General features: G+C 35.0%; 1 protein-coding gene across 1 annotated transcript in view; it reads right to left on the reverse strand.

Moving 5' to 3' along the window:
• Positions 1–6,186: 6,186 nt before the first annotated feature.
• Rab10 (RAS oncogene family member Rab10) overlaps positions 6,187–22,506 on the reverse strand; it is a 132,145-nt gene continuing 115,825 nt past the window's right edge. The window contains exon 8 of the mRNA XM_090410534.1: positions 6,187–7,577. The gene's annotated coding sequence lies outside the window, so the exon portion shown is untranslated. The remainder of the gene's footprint in view (positions 7,578–22,506) is intronic.

Consider the following 22,506-nt stretch of genomic DNA (forward strand, 5'->3'; position numbering starts at 1 on the left):
ACAAGAAAAGCAATGACTACAGCAGTGGAGTAAGAAATCTGGTTGATGTTCACTAATAACAGAAACATCAGAAATAAAGGTGATGATTTTTTGCATTGAAAATGAAATCAGACCAAAGTTATTGGTAATGTATCCTCTTCTGTGAAAATTAGCTAAACAAGAGAGTATCCGTACAAGATTAGAATGAAAGAAATACAGCACATTCAAAGAGGATAAGAAGAAAGAACAGGAAATGCAATGCTAATGACTGCAGAGGAATTAAATCTAACTAGAGCAGAGATCCCAAATGCCAGTGGTAGTATGAATAATACAGGCAAATAGTTCAGGACTGTTTGGTGCAAGGTAGTGGTTGACAAAACAATATACATATGGATGGTGCTACATACCAAGATCATTAGAAGATGACTGTGACATGCAGACAGATAAATCTTATGGATACCATAGACATGAAATTAGATTCATCACTAGGATTAGTGAAAACTAACAGTGCAGAGCCACTTAAACAGAATTGGGATAGAAGAGTAACAACACAATGAAGTCAGGATAAATAATCAGAAGACCAAGACCTAGCAGACTGATGCAATCAGTAGGACCTTAGAAAATGCCAATGTCAGATTTAACAATACTGGAGACATGACCTTTTTTTTCCTCCTCTCAAATTAATGTTAATGGGATTTTTATCTATTGAGGATATACATCAACAAATGGTGATAATGATCATTTTTAAGTGCATCTTGTAATGTTTTCAAAAATCATTCTTTAAAATGAGTGTTAATTAGTAGAAACAAATTCACAGTGAACACCAGCTATTATATTTCAAATGCAGATCAGTGAAGAAATTCTTTATTCAATTTTAAACAACATATTTCAATGTGAGCACTTGAGAACAAAGGTTGCAAACACTATTTGGAGCACTTCATAAAATTTCTGCTAGAATGATAAGTCAAAAAAAACAAGTGCATCTTATGGAACAATTTCTCTGTTAATCTGAAGATATTTCAAATCAATTCTTGAACAGGTAATGATGTTGCATGATCAATGAATGGAATCAAGCTGGTATCCAAGATACACATCATCTGCAATCAAAATTGGTTTATTTACAGAGCATGTCAATTTCATGACAATCTGTCATGCATCAGTTTGTAAATTCTTTCTGGCTTTGAAAATTTAATAAGTTTTAAAAAAATTAAGTGGCAGATGATTCAACAACACGCGATTATCATCATCTGCCTATTAAACTCCTAAACATGTTGAACTCTAGTGAAGGTTCTAAACATAGTCCTGGTTCACCTAATATGTACATATTTGCTATGTGATAGGTGATATTTGCTATTTAATTTGAAAGTTTTAAGAGCACTATCTTCATTTGTTATTTTTTGACTTTCAATAAGAAAGAAAAATGCGATGCAAAATATCATTTCTTCTGTATATTTTAAATACTGTGAACATAGCATTTGTAGAACAAACTGTAATTCATAACTAAACTGCTGTTATAGAACAAACTATAACAAATGCCAATAGTTCCCTATACATCTGAGGCAATTTACTACTGTTGAGCACTTGTCGTTATTGATATGTAATAAATTTATTCCATTTTTTATCATCTCATAAATATAATAATTACATTAAAAATAAAACTATTTTTACAAATACAGTGGTACCTTGAGATATGAGTGCCCCAACATACGAGTTTTTTGAGATAAGAGCCATCACTAGGTCGAATTAATTTTTGCCTCGAGTTACGAGCCAGCTTCGGTGACGTCACAACCACCACTCTGCTCAGATTCCAGTCTTGTGCATTGTTCAGTTCACATGTTTACCCTCACCGCAGAAGCATTTCTGTCATGTTGAGTTTTAATTTTTTATGTACAGTTATTTAGCTAATTTTTTTCGTATAACCATGAGTCCAAAGAAGGTGAGTGTAAAGAACAGTGGTGACAAAAGGAAAAAGGTGATATCTGTGGAATTAAAGCACAAGATAATAGACAAATGTGAGCAAGGCATAAGAGTAACAGACTTAGCAATGCAGTACGATCGCACTACTTTTACGATATGTACTATTCTGAAGCAGAAGGACTCAATAAAGGCTATAACTCCAGCTAAGTTAAAATTATTTCAAAGCCTACGGAACTCTGTCCATGAAAAGATGAACCTGTTGATTTTTTGGTTGACAGGGAAGCAGCTCACAGGAGACACTGTGACAGAGACCATAATTTGCGAGAAGGCACGAGCCATTTATGCAGATTTGCTGCAGCAGACCCCAGATACTTCAGCACAGGAGGCTTCACAAGAGCAGTTCAAAGCCAGTCGTGGGTGGTTTTCGAAAATTTCTGAAAAAGGACCGGCATTCACTCCGTTGTCAGGCATGGTGAGGCAGCGAGCTCTGATTCTAAGGCAGCTGAGGAATTTGTAAAAACCTTTGCTGAATTGATCAAAGCCAAAGGATACATCCCCCAACAAGTTTTCAATTGTGACGAGACAGGGCTCTTCTGGAAGAAGATGCCAAGCAAAACTTACATAACGGCAGAAGAAAAGAAGATGCCAGGACACAAGCCCATGAAGGATAGGTTGACCCCTCGCACCGTGTGCAATTGCGAGTGGCGACTGCAAGATCAAGCCGCTGCTCGTATACCACTCAGAAAACCCCAGAGCCCTCAAGACGCACAAGGTTTTAAAAGAAAACCTGCATGTTATATGGAGGGCAAACCCAAAGGCATGGGTCACCAGGCAGTTTTTTTGTGCAGTAGGTCAACTTAGTCTTTGGTTCTGCCGTTAAGGAATACCTCGAGGTCAATGACTTACCCCTGCAAGCCCTTCTCGTCCTTGACAATGCTCCTGCCCACCCATCAAACCTTGAGGAAGACATCCTCGAGGAGTTCAGCTTTATAAAGGTTCTCTACTTTCCACCCAACACCACCCCTATCCTACAGCCCATGGACCAACAGGTGATCTAAAATTTCAAGAAACTTTTTACCAAACACATGTTCCAACGCTGCTTTGAGATTACAGAGCACAAACCTCACCCTTCAAGAGTTCTGGAAGGACCACTACAACATTGTCATATGCCTCAAAATTATTGATATGGCCTGGCAGGGTGTTACAAAAAGGACCTTGACCTCGGAAAGTCGATGGGCCTGGAGGTGGATGAGGGAGACATCGAAGACCTTGTTGCCACACATTCCGAGGAACTGACAACGGAGGAGTTGACGGAATTACACACGCAGCAACATACGGAGATTCTGCAGGAGATTGGTACAACCGCAGAGGAGGTTATCTCTTCAAGTGAGATAAAGAAAGTGTTGGCAATGTGGGAAAAACTTTCGGACTTTATTGAAAAGAAACACCCTGAAAAAGTTGCAACTGGTCATGCAGTGGTGCTATTTAATGACACTTGCTTAACTCATTTCAGAAACATTCTAAAAGGGAGGAAGAAACAAAGCTCCTTGGACAGGTTTCTATTGAAACGCCATGCGGATGAAAGTGGCGAAAGTGTGGCAATAAAGAAAAAACCAGTGAAGAAGAAAATTAAGTTAAGCAAAAGTGAAGTGAAAGAAAAAATTAATACCATATGCTAATCGGCTCCGCCAACATCTGTTTATTTCTTTAGATTCTCTTTTACATGTATGTACGGTACTGTATTTGGTTTTATTTTGTTTGTATACAATATTTGTTCATTATAAAAAAAATTGGAGTGGTTTTTTGGGGGCTGGTACGAAATAATTCCATTTTAATTAATTTCAGTGGGGAAAACTGATTTGAGATACGTTTTGACTTACGAACTCAGTCATGGAATTAATTAAATTCATATCTCAAGGTACCACTGTACTTTTAAAATTTAAGTTCACAAATTTCAACTGCTGAATGAGCTACAACAAATGCTTTCTATATAAACCATAACATTAAAGCAGCATTTGGGCTTTGACTATAGAAACAATTGGAATTTATTATCTAAAAATTCCATTGGATGATTGTGTTTAAATACAATTACTGAAAAAATTAACTGAACTGCAACAATGATAATCTTAAAAAGATCTGGACAACATTTATTAGCCTTCTACATTTCCTTACTCATGGAAATGTTTTTATATTTTGAAATTTATATGAAAAATTTCTTTATTTTAAAACATGGAAATTTCCATGTTTATAGTTAACATTTTCAAAGATGAAATGAAGTTCAGAACAGAAAACTGCAGACACCGATTCATGAATACAGAGTCAGTAATTCAATTTTCCAACATAAGAGAAGTCTCTTCTGAAAAAAGAAAAAAATTTTCTAATAAATAGATATCCTATTTAGCAATGTAATAATTACAACAATACTCAGGTCAAACACCTTATAGAGTTCATTCTATTAATAGATAAGAATTTTTACTAGGCATCTTTTCAGCCAATTCCAAAGGTTAGTCCATCTTTGGTGGAGGTAAGGAGTTTTCTTCTGGAAGAAACTGGATTTTTAATCATACAACTTGGAAAAATCAACAACGGATTTCATGCAAACACATAAAAATAAATACTATTTAGAATCAGGTAACACTGCCTCTTATCACAGTGTTGTGGAATATACTCAGGAGATGGTAAAAGATAAAGACTGGTTGCCTATTTTCCAAAAGGTTAAGGCAAAAATAATGCTATCCATACCTTTGGGTGGGGAGGAAGGAGGTATGAAAAGGCATTAGCAAATTTATTTGTATATTTATTATTAATTTGAAATATTTATTCATTTTAATGAATTATTGTTAAACATAATGATGTTTCTCATACGGAAAATTTTGGATACCATTAATCCAGATTATTAATCTTTGGGTATATGTATTATTCTTAAAAGAAAGACACGTGCAGAACATATTACATGATAGACAAGTTTCCTAAAATATTTGAAGTATAAAAACTTGTGTTGCCAATTAAAACCATATCACTGTTCCTCCATTACTCAATTGCAAGTAAACTAAACAGACAAATAGTAATTACTATAAAGAGATAAAAATGTAGTATTACAGCTTTCAAATGAATCTGTAAACATGATTAAGGTACTATTTGAGAGTAGGAACAAAAGGTGATATGGATTTGACATTCATAATAGAGCATCATGGTCATAAACAACACTATTTATTGAACTTGCTAACATTTTGCTGGTTTTCTACCCAGTATTTCAGAGCACAAATTATTATTATTATTACATAACACCTCCAGGGAGTCCAAAGACTCATCAAGGGTGGGTACCTATTCTACAACTCTTCATCTACACCAACGCCATCTACCACCATTAGTATTTTCACAGACAAATATCCATGCCCATGGCGGGATTTGAACCCGTAGCCTGGAGAGCGGATACACTAACCATTCGGCCAACTAAGCCAGAAAATTATATATTGCAAATTATACCTGCAACATGAACACAAACATTCTATTAAATCTTCAAAAACAATTCAAACCATAATGGAAACACAACTAATGTCCTAACATGCCACCCTCTATGAGCCAGAAAATGATGAAGTTAATTTGGAGAAGCCAGGCTATCTGGTTTCAGAATGACTGTCTCTCAGATCTTTGGCAAATTAAGGCAACCATATTTGTTGAAGTTGGGGCAGTGCTTTACAGCAGATGCCAATTCTAAAAATAGTCTCTCAGATGTATAGTAACTTCTGTTTGATATCTTCTTCCATTTAATTCTATGTGAAGGAGTGCCCAGAATATGGTCTGCCAGTCCCAACTTGCCATACAGATGATCTCAGATGTAATGCTTGTGTTCTATAAGGTGGATGTTACCTGATCCACCAGTCTGTTCGAATCAGGCCAACCTGCAAGTACAAGAGAGAGAGAGAGAGAGTGCCATTTTAGCACATTAGTTCTGTTTCAGTTACAATTTGAATTGTTTCTAAAGATTTGGGTAAGTGCCTGTATTCTTGTCACAGTTATAGTTTGTGCCTCTGAAGATGGTAAGTAGAAAAACCAACAAAATAAGAGTTCAATAAATTAATTTATTTTTGTCCTCTCTTGGTATTGTTTATACTGTGAAGCACTGTTACAAATAATGAACAACACCTAATTTGACATTTAGTTATCTGGAGAGCAACAGAATGTTGAAAAACATACTGATGCTAATAATAACACTGTAGACGTATAAAATAGTCATGAATGTTGTTAGGTAAAATATCAATAACACATTTAAAAAAAAACTATTTCTGATTAACTTTGGAAACAATCTTTATTCAAATTTACACACTGGAGTGTAAACTAAAATAAATCTGAAAATAACACCCACCTAATCAATTTCAAAACTTATCTTACAGCAGATGTAAACAGGTACTACAAAGTATATACACATCATCCAAGGGCCTCTGTAAAACATTAGTGAATTGATCTATAGAACTACAATTAAATCAGTCTACAACTTAAGAACTTCCAAATAACACAAATCATCAGTTTCCAATTTCATCACTTTCTTTCATTTACATAGTATATGAAATGCAAAAAAAAAAAAAAGGTAAAAAGGTAACTGTAATATGAAAACCTAATACTACTTTGCAATGCCAAAAAAAAAAAAAAAAAAAAAAAAGGCTCACAAAACATTTATATGTAGATCAAATGCTGAAGAAAATGGTTTTATGAACTGTCCTGTACCTTTCATTTTACCCTCAAGATCTCAAGCTGCTTGTTTTCTATAAAGGCACACTATTAGCATTTCACAGATCCTTCCTTTGCCCACATGATAAATGCGCATTATTCAGATAACCACATCCTTAATGTTAATGCTAAAATCAGCTTTAACCCTACCACCAATATATTTACACCTTTAATGTTAAAAAAAATCATTTTAATTGGCAGGATGGACAGTTTGATTACAAGGCAAAAATTTAAAATATATGCAAATTCTAACACAACTACCATGTATGTGTGTATGTGTGTGTTTGTGATAAAACTGCCTTGTTTTCTGTAAGCATTAGCAAATACATAACCTGGCAACTACTGATATTACCACAATGAAACCCGACAAGACCATACAGTCTAGACACTTTTAGCACAGCAAAATATTAGTGGGTTCATGATTTACATCACGAGCAGTCAGGATTTAGCAGTCAAGTTGATGATGACAAAGTTTCTTGAAGGCTCCTCACAAAATATTTAGGATTGATATAAAAAAGTGTGGCTTGTGGAAGTTAAATGAGGGCATGTGACCTAGGATGGCTCATTACATTTTATTATTAAATCTGGATTTTGCCAATTCAGTTTTTCCATAACATAGGATAACTTGCTGAATATGAATTTTGAGGAGGTCACAGAGCTTGTAAAGATTAAAAACAAGGAAGCTCATGCATATATGAAAATGATCATGTGGAACTTCAAGAGAGCAGCTAATGTCACATGCTTCCTCAGTGATTTGCACTGTATTATGCATCCGTATTAAAGAGAAACCTGCAATGTCAGTTGATAAGTGTTTTTATACTGTAGTTATTAGAGAGCTTGGTGAATACATATAAGCAAGTGATACTAGCTCCCTCCAGCAGGGTACAGCAGGCAAGCACATCTGTGTCGCATGTTGCCAATAAGTAATTCCCCAATACTGTATGCAACATTACCTGCAGAAAAAAAAAGAAATTGATATTTTAAAAAATATGAACATTTCAAAACATTATTTCAAGAAAATAAAATATAATTGCTAAATGAATGCAGCTAAAACTAAAATTTTAGTAGTTTCTTAAATCATACTATGAAATGAATAAATAGGAAGTTTATAAAATAAAACAAATAATCTAAATTTAGCTCAAAAAGTCATGTATTATCAAACTGGAACTAAATAAATTCAAACTGTTCAGCAGTCATACAGAATATTTCCAGAAATCATTCTGTAAAACTTTCTGGAATGTAATACTTAAGATATCAGCAACTTAAACTGACAATATCTAAACCCACGAATGCTGTACTCCTTATGGCAATAAATAAAAGATGCCAATATACCAGCTATATTGTATATAGCTGCCTCTATACACAAGTAGCCCAGTTGTGATGTTACTTCATATGCAAATTTTTATTTGCTTACACTTGGATAAAAGATTAAACAAGAATATAATTTCTTGGCATTTTTAATTTATAATATAACCAAGTAAAAAAACTTTTAACATCTATCCTTATGGAAATGTTTTGTTTCCACTTTCTCTGGACTGCAGGATATTTAAACTAAGTCAAAATTTGTTCATTATCAAAGAGTAAGGACCTATTGCATTTGTTATATTGGCTAATTTCAAAGATGAGGGATAAACACCAGAAGGAGCATGTGAAAACATGAGAAAAAAACAGGATGCAACTCAAAAGCACAAACCATCAAAACAGATTATAAGAATCTTGTGCAGTATGGATTTTAATCTTTTCCTAGTGAAAAATCAGAAAGCAATGAATGCTTGTCTGGAATAGAAGGAAGGCAATTTACTTAGACTAATGCAAAAGTTAGAGAAACATAAGAAAACAGAAGAATGCCAATCTGCACAGATAACAATGCAAAAGAATTAACTGGATAATAAAGAGGTAGAAAGCAGGACAAATGAAAGTAATACCCAAGAACCTTAGCAAGAGAAGCATGACTGCCTTTTGGATACAACACACTACTTTTGGTCTTTTCAAAATCAGTTTCTGATAATTTCCTTGAAAATAATGTAAGATTTAGCACAAAAGAAAAGGAAGCTGGAAATTTTAATGAAAGTCATTTGGAATATGCATCAATTCTTACCACAATATGACAACATGTTACTTGGAGATTCAAAGGTTAGAAAAGTGGAATGCAAAACAAATGTTTCAGTTAAGAGCTCAGTACAAATATGTAAATTAGAAGAGTAGAAAAATGTTGTGTACCAGGAAATGAAGAATAAAAATCACAAAAAGCCATGACACTTGGGCTATATCCTTCATGGAAGAAAATGGAATCATTTCAACCAAGCTGTTATCTAAACTGTGAAGAGATCAATAATATTAACAGAATAAATACTTAAAGGATCTCTGGAGAGGAAAAAATATATACATACATTTTTCAGTTTATATATATATATATATATATATATATATATATATATATATATATATATATATACAGGGTGTTCGGGATAAATTTGACAGTTTCGTAAGGAAAAAGAAAATCTTCTTTGTATCTATTAAATTTAATGAATTGACAAAAAAACATTACAGGCAGAGTTAATTACAATACTATCAACAAGATTTACTCAAAATAACCACCATTAGCATCGATCACAGCTTCAATTCTGCTTCGGAACCTCGAACAAGCTGATGCTACAGTCTCCCTGGGAAGGGCTGCAAAAACTGTTTTAATTTTATCCATTAACTGGGCTTTTGTATTACTGGAAGTGCGATTGGTGTCTTTTTCAACTGCGCCCCATACAAAATAATCTATGGGGTTAAGGTCTGGGGAGTTTGGAGGCCAAACATTTGGACTGGTGAAGTCGTAGAAATTTTCAGACAACCATTTTTGACTTTTCCCAGAGGTGTGGCAAGGGGCCGAATCCTGCTGCCATACATACGGCCTACCATTGGCTACCCTTGTTATCCAGGGCTTGACTACAGTTAGCAACTCCACGAACAAAGCCCGAATTCCAATGCCAGGGTTCTTCAACACCTGTTCCTGCAGATTTGCGAGGAATTCTGCTGTACGAACGCAATCAGATCGTCTGCTAGGGATCTTTCTTCTTGCTACATCCTCGTAGTCACCATTGCAAGTCTCTAGTTCATGCCTGATTGTTTTTACTGTATTCAGGGAGCACTGGGCAGCAGTCGTAATATCCTTATTTTGATGGCGGGCACGAATCATCATGATACAAGTTATTCTCTTCCATGATTCAGGTGGGTTCCAGCTATCCATCCTTTCTGACATCTTGTATATGAATGAAGAAGGGTCCAAACTTTTAAATGAAGAGAAGTGTGTGTTAATACATGTAACTTACGGAAAAATATAATTAATTATAAATATGTCAAATTTATCCCGAACACCCTGTATATATATGTGTGTGTGTGTGACTGGTGTGAGAATGTTGGTGATAACATTTAAGATATTTTTCTTTTGGGGGAGCCACTGCTTTTAGGGAAGGAGGGAGTTGCATTTTTCATTAATACTGCAATTTCCATTTTGATATTGTTTATTTAAGATTGTGATAGTCTTCTAATGGCAAATTCAATACTGGGCAACACAAGGAACTGGATTTTCAATACAAGAACAGAAATTCATTACTCAGGATTTTTGTTACATTTTTTTGATATTCTGCAGTATGACAGACTAGCTATTGAATAACATACCATGTTCCCAAATTTTAGGTAACTTGAGGACATAATGTATTTTTCCGTGTATAAGACGAACCCTACTTTTTAGAACCCAAAATTAAGAAATCAATATTGTAAACATAAAACAGAACAAATTTGATATTTTTTAAAATATTCAAAGTATATTTAGCAATTAGGTAATATTTTTAAGATACGTACTAAGAAATTATGCATCACTCTCAGTTCCGAGCATATCATTTTCTTCATCACTATTAGTTCCAGACATATCACTTTCTTCAACCTCTACTGCATCACTGCTGTCTTCTGAGTCACTGTCTATATATATGAGATCATCCTCAGTTCCATCCATGGCATTGCTGATTCCACATTTCTTGAAGGACTTCACAACCACCTCTTGCTTGACTCCATTCCATGAGTTTAGGACCCATTTGCATACCTCAGTAATGGTTGGTGTTTTCACTCTTCCTGTCAGTGTCAAGTTATTACCTGCTCTTTTTGCATCCATTTATTCCATTCTTCTTTCATCAGGGCTTGTTGATAAAAATATCTAGTGGCTGTAGCTGACCTGTAAGTCTACCAGGAATAACTGCTAGCTGTGTTCGCAAATCCACTGCAATGAATGTGCTCGGAACTGACTAAACACGAGCAGAGTTGGCCTCTTCAAGAGCACTTCAGGTCGTTTGGACCAAATCTTTGCAAACCAAATGGCCATGATCTCTTCATTCATTCATTCAGCCGTTCTCATGAGCTTGGATAAGAATGCCAAGCAGTATGCTCTCTTTAGGATACATTTTCCTCTTAAAAATGAGCATAGGAGGCAGTTTGGTACCATCTGCACAGCATGAAAGGACAGCAGTATATTGTGTCTTTTCATGACCACTTGTTTTGATTGCCACTGTTTTGACCCCTTTCATATCAACAGTTCTGTTGGAAGGCACATCAAAATTGAGAGGCACCTCATCCATGTTTGCACAATCTGGCTTGGTTCGCAAGCATATTTTTTCAGAAGTTTTATGACATAAGAGTAAAAACTGTTGGATTTCATCCTCATAAGCTGATGGCATTTTCTGGGTTAATTAACTTGGTTCGTGCTCTCATGGCCAACCTTTCTCACCTTATGAAGCTGAAGAACCATTCTACCTCATATCGAATAAGCTTGGCTGACACACATATCCCACTCTGGCACTGCTCCATAATCAAAGTCTTAAGCCTCTGCTCCAAGTATGGCCATTTCGCTGGTTTTCCTCTTAAGGCCCTCTTCCTCATTTATTTATTTATTTTTTTTTTTGGCATCTTGAGTAGTTGTTCTTACTGTTTTCTTCACTGTCTAATCATACACTTAGTGGGAGGAGGTCCAAACTTTCTCTCTGAAGCTTTATTTCCATGTTTTGCATAATTTTTGCATAATTGATGACTTTTAACTTGAATGTTGAAGAATATGACAATCATTTTTTATTTTCAGAGATTTTTATGGAATAGTGCTCAAAATATCGTTAATGCATTAACTTACCCAGCCAACGAATTGCAGATGTATGAATGCTTTCAGAGTTCTGATTGGTTTATTCAGAATCAGCCATTAATGAAGTCAATCGACAGAGTTAACAAAGGCTAATGATTGGTAGAAGCCTGTTCACTGAGACAAGGTACCGGCAGTTTCGCCACGGCAACCACGGGTCATTCAACCTGTTACCCTCCCGTGCATAAGACGACCCCCAATTTTTGGTTTAAGAATTTTAGAAAAAACTATTGTCTTATATACGGAAAAATATGACAATTTGCTAATGCTAACCATAACTGCTAAATTTAAAAAAAAATATATTTTTCACATGCTGCCATTTAAGGTGCCGATATTTATTCAAAAGTGATGTGAAAATAATATAATTTTATGGTATTTTTGGTTCTAGCTGGTAGAAGTTATTAACAAGAATCCATAACTCAGTGCTCCACATGCCATCTATAATAATAAAACCATTAGTGGGGCTCAACTTCCAACATTTACAAATGTGCATAGAAATCAAATTTTCGAGAGTGTGGATAGCTAAGTCAACTTGAATGCAAAGTAATTATGAATACTGGATAACTTTACAAGAATTGAGCGCCAAAGGAGAGAAAAAAACAAAACTTTGTTCCTTTGGCCTATGAAACACTTCAAGCAAGCTTTCTCTTCAAAATCTGATATTTCAACCTGAAAATATTGGTGAGGCATTTTTCACCTCTCTCAGAAATACATCAGAGAAAACAGCATGACCACTAACTATTCCTGCTCACATTGGAAAAGAAGCAAAAGGATAAGATAGGGATTACTGGCTTCAAACTGTATTTATCTCTGCAAACTTTGAATTTTGTTTGGTATGGATAGATTATATTCAGTTACATCCTTCCACATATCTCTAACTGCACTTTATTATTCTGTCACTAAATATAGTACATATACTAATTGCTTTATACAATGGGGGGGGGGGGGATCTGGAAAATTTTGATAAACACCTAGTACAAAAATTAATTTTATGTCTTCATATATATCCTGAAAGAAAAGAACAAATTATTACAATTTGATGAAAATGGGAGTAAAAAAGGTTTTAAGATATGTTCTTTCTCGTGGTTATATCAGTTGCTTTAATATTACTTTTGTTCTAGATGTTTATCAGAATTTTTCAGACCCTCCCCTCATATCGTATTAGTAATGCAATAACACTTCTACTTGGCTTTGCTTACATCTATTATATACAATGTGAACATATGGTGTGAGTGGGGGAGGTGTTTTGATGTTTTTCACTATACAGGGATGCTTTCGTTCCAGTTTTTAGAGGGAAAAAAGAAAAGAAAAGAAAAGAATCCTATGCTTTATAAGACGACTGTGTGTGGTAATCTCCAATGAAATATTTGCATATCCAGGATTTAAATTATTACAAATTTTTTTATAAACAAAAAAGTGAAATATAATTTTTAAAAAAATAAAGAAATACACATAAGAAAAACCTGGATGATTTTCTCACTTAGCATTTCATCACACACACACACACACAAACTCATGCCTTGCCAGTATAAATCATCAGAACAAACATTATTAGTTATATTCCTCAACTGTAGTCATTACTAAGCTATCAATGTATACAAGGCACCATTCATATTTGACAACGAAGTAATAATAATTATATTATTTTTAATATGCACAACATAAATGCAAACATGAATATCAAGAGATTATTAGAATGTAATGAAATTCACACATATATAATTACTAAGCTATCAATGTATACAAGGCACCATTCATATTTGACAACGAAGTAATAATAATTATATTATTTTTAATATGCACAACATAAATGCAAACATGAATATCAAGAGATTATTAGAATGTAATGAAATTCACACATATATAATACTGCAAATTATTGGTAATTCATTTGCCTTTAATGAAAGAATTTTTATTTATATCTACTGTTTCGCTCCCTTACATATGCCAGTCATTCTCAAATGGTTCATGCCTCATTAATGTAAGTCCACATATTTACACTGTTGGAACGTCCTTCTTGGTTCTATGGTTCGCCATCTTGTTGTAATGTTGTTCTTAATGAAAATCAATTAATTGCTGATTGATTACTAATCAAAATGTAGGGAAATTTATATTTATACTGCACCACTCTATATTTAGATTAGTCTATGTAAAATAGTAGAATCAATTTTCAATTAACTTAGCAGTTTTCTTATTCATACAGGCCGAATTTAATATTTTTCACTTAGGGCTCCTGCAAGGTTCGAACATTTTTTGAACGGTGAAATAAAAAAGCATTAGGCACAAACAATATTGAAATCAACAAAACAAAACATTTAATACAAGGTTATATGACAAGTACATAAATTTAACTCCAAAAATAAGATAATACAATTAACTTAGTTCTTCAGGTCAAAACATTCATATTAAATTAGACTTTAAATCCTCAGATACAAAATTCACAGTTCTCTCAATAACAAAAATTGTTCATGTTGATCAATACTACAGAATTTCTTGCTAAATAAATTTGCTGGTCTCACTCAGTTACACTCTATATTTAACACTTAGCAAGCACTTATAACATTATTAATCGTGGCAGTTATTGCTTCAAGGGAAATTATTTTCAACTTCTAACTTCGGCTAAATTCAGTGAAACGCCATTGTTAGGATATTCGAGACGGAACTATCACTTATACCTTCACATTGAAATAAATAAAATAGGACTGTTCTTACCAGGATTAATCCTTAGCACATCAGATTCAATGTGAGCACATTTCAAACTTATATTCACTTATTACTTCGATGGAACACTATTTAAAAGAATTCTTCAAGGAGATAACTGAATTATTATTTATCGCGCTACACAATTCTTGACGGGCTTACTATAGGGCAGAACAATTATTCCATGTTTACTACTGTATAACAAATTGAGCTTTGTACAATCCTTCTTTAAAGCGATATAGGAATACGTAGTAATTCTAAAACTTAGTGGATTTATTCTGAATCTTCTATTAATCTTCTGGTCTTTTAGTTATCCTATTACGGCACTAAATTCCTATTACTGCCACCGCTGACTTTACTCTCAGCTGTCTATAAGTTTTCTCCTCATCTCCATACACTTCTGAATGCTACTCCCTTGAATTCCCTGCCCCTCAGTGTACTCGTTTACTTTTACCTCTCGCTTATATGCCTTTCTTCTTCCCGCCTAAAACTTGTTCACTCCGTCCAACTCATTAATTTCTCTTTTCCCAATTATCGCTGCTCACACATTCTATTTTATTTCTATCTCCATAGCAACAATCAAAACAGAACGTGAACATAAGCATTAACGTTACATAAGGTTATACCTTTACACTGAGTAATGAAAAATAATAATAAAAATATTATAGTTACTTAATTTTCTCTTTCATTTCATTTACAAATAATAATAATAAAATATATGTTACAGTTTACATAAGGCACAAAAGTTACATACATAGAATTCCTCATAATATTATTGAAGGAATAAAGTAATAAGAAATGTTATTTACTACAGAGTCCTTTCAATAGTATAATATACATTAAAATTGTATAATTAAATAATAGCTGACAAAATTCAAGGATATTACATGAATAATAAATCTTAAGGGACTAAAAAACAATATTTAAACAAGTCTTGCTTAGTATATGGTAGATTATGTTAAATGTGAATGAAGAATAAAAACATACAAAACAATTTCATTCACAGTTTAACAACACCTTTCAGTAATTTAAATATACCAATCAAATATAGGATTTACCCTTAATTGGTTTCTAATATATCCCGAGGAAGCATATACCATGATTTAGTGCATAACCACCCAATGCAAACAGGAAATATGAGAAAATTTCACACCCTGTCCCAAAGTCAAGTACAGCATGAGATGATTTTTCCCTTTACAATGTGAACATATTAAGGAGAGTTCCGAAAGCTATGTAACATCTCCCCAACTTGAATTGGAATGAGAGATTATCCATGCAGATGTGAATTGATGTTAAACAGCATTTTTTCCACTACCATCTCCTTCCATAAGAGTTGAGTATTTTACAAAAAAAAAATTCAAATAATTTTTTAATCAATTTGAAAGGATTCTATAATTCCATCACTTCTGGCATGAAATGCTTTTCTTGAAGTTAGCCATATGTTGCATGTTTTTTTTTTTTTTCTTAAACATGATAATGTGGTTTTTGTATCACTGAGAATAGAATGAGTTATTCATTTCTTACATATGTTTTAATAGAAGTAATGAACTAATAATTTTGTTACTGACTATCAAACATATATCAATCACTCCATAAATGCAGTAAAAAGTCTTGAAAACTCAAACCATTGTTCCAACTTTTGAACATTACAGTGTTTTAAATTAAATGGGAATAATACTTCATCACAATTTTAGTGTTCAATTTGAATATTAAAAAATAATAATAATAATTCAAACATTAAATTTTTATGCTTACACAAAACCATTGTGTATTGGTTTTGCCTCTCATATAGGATTTCCCCTTAATTACTAGTTTCTAATATATATTGAAACAATCTATATAATAGTGTAATATGAGCTGATATATATTATATAAAAGCAGCACCCCCCCCCAAGAGCTATATTCCTATTAAAATTTATTAAATGATACTAAATGGACAGATATATATTTGACATTTAAACTGTAAATGTTTTATGTAAAACAAAAGCACAAACTTACTAGTTGAAGAGATAGACTTAATTTTTATGAGGTATATAAAATGGTATTTCCCTCATTATCAGTCCTTTTGCATACACAGGCACAACAGCCATCAGTTTTCCATACAGCATGTTATTTGAATCCTCTCCTTATTTTTTTTAGTTCCAATTCTGATGAGTAGAAATGGGGGATCTGCTACCAATATTTTTCCTCCTCATTTTTTAAATCTTTTTGGTTAATCAGTATTATTCTGAATTATTGATATCCTAAATTTATTTACTAAATTAGAAATGGTTGGAATTGTGGTTCCAGCAAAAGCTATAAAGACAGCATGTAACTTTGTTAATTGTGTATGTTCTCTAGCCAACTTACATGCTTGGCAAAATGAAAAAAAAAACCTGTATTTCTGAGAGAGGATAACCTTTTCATCTCCATCTGGGATTGGCTAACTCACCTTCAGTTACCAAGATAAGAGCAGTGCCTGTGTCTCTGGTCCAGATGTCAGAATTGGATGTATGCACTTTTCATACATTACACTATACATTTTATACATTAAGTCATTGGCACATCCTCATTAATATGAGCTGTTAAGTGAAAGGAAGATTAAACTTAAAGATGGAAAATAAATTAAACAGGAACAGACAAATAAGAAAAAATACTATTTAATGACAATTTATATTAGACAGAACACAGTGCTAGAATTATTTAATAGTCCATTATAAACAAATTCGCTAGCTTTCCTTAAAAAAAAAAAAACATATTTGCTTTTTTTCTTTTAGGATATATAAGAAGACAAAATTAATTAATTTTTGTTCTATGTGTTTATCAGAACTTTCCAGATCCTCCACCCCCCCCCCCATAAGTTCCAGAGGTTTACAACTTTTTGGTGGCATTTGTTGTAAAAATATTTCTGAAGACATTACAGTTATTCTCTCGGTCTGCTAATTAGCAACAAAGATAAAGGATTCTTTCTTTTAAGGTTACACGATGGTCAGCATTCATAGTGAAGAACTTACAGAGACACAACACACGTGTTAGAATAGTTACTTTACTTAACATTAGAAAAGTAATCGCCATTTTGACTCTGTAATGATGTCGTCGTCACCAGGAAAAATACATATGTATAAGATACAAGCTACATGACACTGCGCTATACAAAGGTAAAATGAATTCAGATGCTTGTTAATCTTTTAACCTAGCCTGAACTGAATTTTCTCTCAAACTAGGTTTTGATGTAGTGTAGGGACTTGATGCCTTTCCAGTCAATTCTTCAGCATGTTTGGAGTGTGTGGTCTGATAGGCCTGTTTTACCATAGTGTAGGTATTTAATGTGCCGTTTGTGTTAAACTTTTCTGATTAGGATGGAGTGTCCTGCTTCCCCTACATAATGTAGGTTGCAGGTGCATTGGATTTTGTAAAACACTGAGCAGGCCAGGTATTGAAGAGGATCTTTGGAAGAACTCAGTAAATTTCTCAATTTTCTCGGGGAGTTTGAAAGTAATCAATTTATATTTAAGTAGTGTTCTGTCTATTTTTTCCAAAATGCCTCTAATATAGAGTATGGCTATGGCATTCTTGTCATCTTTTTTGATTTTAGTAGTATTTTTATGGAGGATCTTGTGAACCATTTTTTTTTTTTTTTTTTACAAATGTTTGGTTAATGATTTTGAATTCTTGGTTTAGAGCTTATCCATTAGAGCAAATTGTTAGGACTCTGTGTTTGAGGATGCTGATGAATCTTAGTTTTTGTGTTGGATGGTGATACGAGTTTTTATGTATTGGCCGGCCTGTGTGTGTGTGTGCACGTTTGCAATAGCCTGTGAAGGAGAGACAGCCAGAGGGAAGACGTATGATGAGTGTGTCTAGAAAAGGAAGAGAGTTGTTTTCGATTTTGATGGTGAAGTGGATACGTTTGTGTTGTTTGTTCAGGTGGCTTAGGAAAGTATTTAATGTTTCGTGGCTGTGGGCCAAATGGTGAAAATACCATCAAGATCTAGAGTTCACTGCTTGACGTCTTCCATGTAAAATTTAGCTATTGGTGGCGGTGGTGGTGGTGGGGGGTTTGTACCCTCTTTTTTTTTTTTTTGTAGGTAAAAATTATTTTGCCACACGAAATACCCAGAGCAGAGTATGTGGGCAAAGAGGACTGTGATGTCAGGTGGAAATATGCTCTAAGAGAATAACAGTATCATTTATAGGGACATTAGTGAAAAGGGCAGTTATGTCAAAGTTGACTAATAAATCTTCGTTGTTGAGTGTGATGTTTCTAATCTTATTTATGAAGTGTTGTGTATTTTTTTTTATGTAGGAGGGGGAAACGACCTACCAACTCCTTGAATGTGGCAACTATTTCTTGGCTAAGTGATAATTAGGGCTGTCAATCCCTTCAACTATCAGTCGTAATGGTGTGTTTATTTTGTGTATTTTTGGCAGGCCATAAATTCTGGGAGCGTGGCCATAATGGTCACCGATTTGATTAATTCTGTTTTCTTTTTGATGTGGTTTGTAGGGTCGTAGTTCACCATTTGGTACGTGTTGTGGTCAGATACCAAATGGTTCATTTTTTCTAGGTATGTTGTCTGATCGAAGACAACAGTAGCATTACCTTTATCTGCTTTTGTAATTACGATGCCTTTGTTATTTTTTAAGGATTTAACGGCTAATTTTTTTGATTTGGTTGGGTTGCAACTTAGTTGTTTATTGGAGTTTAGTATGTATGATGTTTCCATTCTTATTTTGTCTGCTAAATTGAAGGGGAAGGATCTTAGACCTCTTTCGATATTATTATTATTATTTCGGGCGACTCCAGGTAGTCTTTAGACTCATCGAGGGAGGACCTAAACATCATGTCCACACACTATACAACATTCTCACAGTATCTATCATACCTTGCCTTGAACTCGCTCACCGTCATAGCACCCACAACAGACTCTGGCAGCTTATTCCACTCATTTACCACTCTAAAAGTAAAGAAAACAGCTCTAACACCCCTGCTAACCACACTCTTGCCCACCTTCCACAGGTGTCCCCTAGTTCTCCCACCACCAGTCCTGATCTCAAAAATATCCTCTGAATTAATCCTATAGAATCCCTTTAGCAATTTGAATGTCTCAAATATATCTCCCCTTTTCTGCCTATCAACTAGTTTCTGCAACCCACAAATCTTCAACCTGTTCTCATATGGTTCATTCCATAGACCTGCTATCATCTTAGTCACTTGCCTCTGGATCCTCTCCACCTCCTCCCCATCAAGAAGGAACCGAGGTGACCAAATATGAGTACAGTAGTCGCGATGAGGTCTTATCAGGGCTCGGTACAGAGGTACAATAACTTGCTTGTCTCTGTTCGTCAAGATATTTTTCTACACCCAAGTGAGTTGATGAGATGATTTAGCTACTTTTACAAAAGTGCCCTCTAACTTCATTTCCCTATCCACCAACACTCCCAAGTCCCTAGCCTCATCAATCTCCTGGAGTACAGTTCCACCAAAGTGGTATACTGCTGCTAATCTTTTCACCCCAAAATGCATAACCTTACATTTTGTCACATTAAATTGACATCCATTCTCCTTAGCCCAGAACTCCAATCTATCCAAGTCATTCTGCAAGATTTTGATATCTTTTGCATTCACTATCGCCTTACCCAATTTTGCATCATCAGCGAACAAATGAACTGTTCCACTTAGATCCTTCCTTATATCGTTAATGAACAGATTAAACAGCGGTGGTCCAAGAACAGAACCCTGCGGCACACCACTAGTCACAGGCCGTCTTTTGGACTCTACTCCTGAATAAACTACTCTTTGATATCTCTCCATCAACCACCCACCTATCCATCTCACCAACCCTATATCCATTCCTATATGTTGTAGTTTACAGATTAGAATTCCATGTGGTATCCTGTCAAACGCCTTTGCCAGGTCCAGCAGTATCACTGTAAACCCATTACCCTTATCCAGTTCAGCCATCACCTTGTTATAAAACTTGAGCAAGTTACTGAGGCATCATCTACCCTTCACAAAGCCATGCTGTCCTCTGTACAGTAGCTCATTTTCATCAATCGATTCCTGTATTTTTCCCTTGACTACTTTCTCCAAGACCTTGACAACAACTCCTGATATGCTGATCGGGCGGTAATTTGCAACCGTAGTCTTGGATCCACCTTTATGCAGTGAAACTATTTTCCCCTCTTTCCACACCTTCGGGACTACACCAGACCCAAGACTCAGATTAAACAACATGGTCAAGAGCACTGATAATTCCTTAGCCGCTTCACGCAAGACCGGTGCCGGTATACCATCAATCCCACAGATGTATTCACATTAAGGTTCTGTAATAGACTATTCACCTCCACTTCATTCATCACAATTCCCATATAAACTAATGGTTCCTTCATTTCTTCAATATCGCCACCTGGATGATATACTTTTGGAAAGTGCGCGCTCAGTAACTCCACTATATCGACTGATTCAGTGACCTCCTTTACCATCGTCATTCCTTAAAATCATTTTGCCGTGTACAGTTTTTTTCTTGCTTGCAGCATATTAAAAGAACTGTTTGGGATTCTCTTTTGCTTACATAGCTAGTTTCCTTTCATAATCCGCTTTTGCTTTTTTTTACCACACTTGTTACCCTTCTGGCCTGCACTTTATACTGTTTGTGTGCCTGCAGGTTACCCCTTTCTTTAAATTCCCTCCACAGATGTTTCTTTTTTTTGCAGCTCACGCTTAATAGTGTTATTCATCCATTTAACCCCTACTTGTTTTACTATTCGGACCCTAGGTATACAATCAGCCATAGCCTCCTGTAAATGCTCCTAGACCACTTCCCATGCTCTATCGAGTTATACATGCCATGGCACTGATCCAAGCAATCTCCTAAGCTTGTCATACTTGCCAGCACGGTAATTCCACATATACCCAGTCTTAATCGAAAATTCCACACCTTTAGCCACCTCCCAGGTCAAGACCTTATGATCACTCTCACCAATAGGTGGCAACATGGTCATATTCATTACAGTCAAATTCTCAGATGAGATTACTAGGTCAAGCATTCTCACACCTCTAGTATTTTCAATTACATGCTGTCTCAGATAGTTATCCCTTAATAATTGAATAAAATCCATTTCCTTCCTCACATGTGTCCTCTTCCTCCTTCCAATCAATGTTACCATAGTTGAAATCTCCCATAATAATTACCCTCCTTCCACTCATTTCATCAATTTGTTTATACTATCTCCACCATCTATTCCATCACCTGGTCTACAGCAGCATCCAACTGTATATTTTATTCTGCCAGTCTCAATCTCACACCAAATAGCCTCAAATGAGCTCCTTTCACTATCCTGCGATACAACTTCAATTCTCCTTGGCTGCAGTTCATCAGCTATCATCAATAACACTCCTCCCCCCATTTTATTCTCTCTGTGCCTCCTAAACACACTATAACCTATACATTCTATCCCACTAACTATATCATCTTCCGTCAGCCATGTTTCACTAATGCCAATAACCTGTGGCCAGGAAGAGCCAATCAAGGTCAAAAATTCTTCCTTCTTGTTCCTAATACTCCTGGCATTAGTACACATGAAATGCAGTGATCCCTTTGTCCTGCCCCTATCTTGATGCATTATTCTAAATGTCCCATTCCCATTTTTTGTCCTTAGTGCTGGCTCGGGTACATTATATACATTCTTACACTCAAATGTCTCACTGATGTCCGCATATCCACTCCCCCCCCCCCCTCCTTGGTAGTTCTAGTTTCCCTGGTTCTGCACATCCATTTTCACTTCATTCAGCAACACTTTTTCCAGTCTCCACACACCAAGTCCATTCAAATGCAGGTCATCCATCTTGTCCTTTCGTCCATCAAACTCATTCCACACATCCACGAATTCCACTCCACACCGTCTGCATAACCTGCGCATAATGTCATTTGCGATTATGGCCCTCCTTCTAAACTCCTCTCTGTCATACCGCGGCAACAGACTCACCATTCTAACTCTGTCACTCTTTTCTTTCGCTACCTTTAACAATA

This window comes from Typopeltis vanoorti, chromosome 20 (assembly GCF_054136105.1).
Source record: "Typopeltis vanoorti isolate ZY-2024b chromosome 20, IOZ_Tvanoo_1.0, whole genome shotgun sequence".
In the NCBI taxonomy this organism is placed as follows: Eukaryota; Metazoa; Arthropoda; class Arachnida; order Uropygi; family Thelyphonidae; genus Typopeltis; species Typopeltis vanoorti.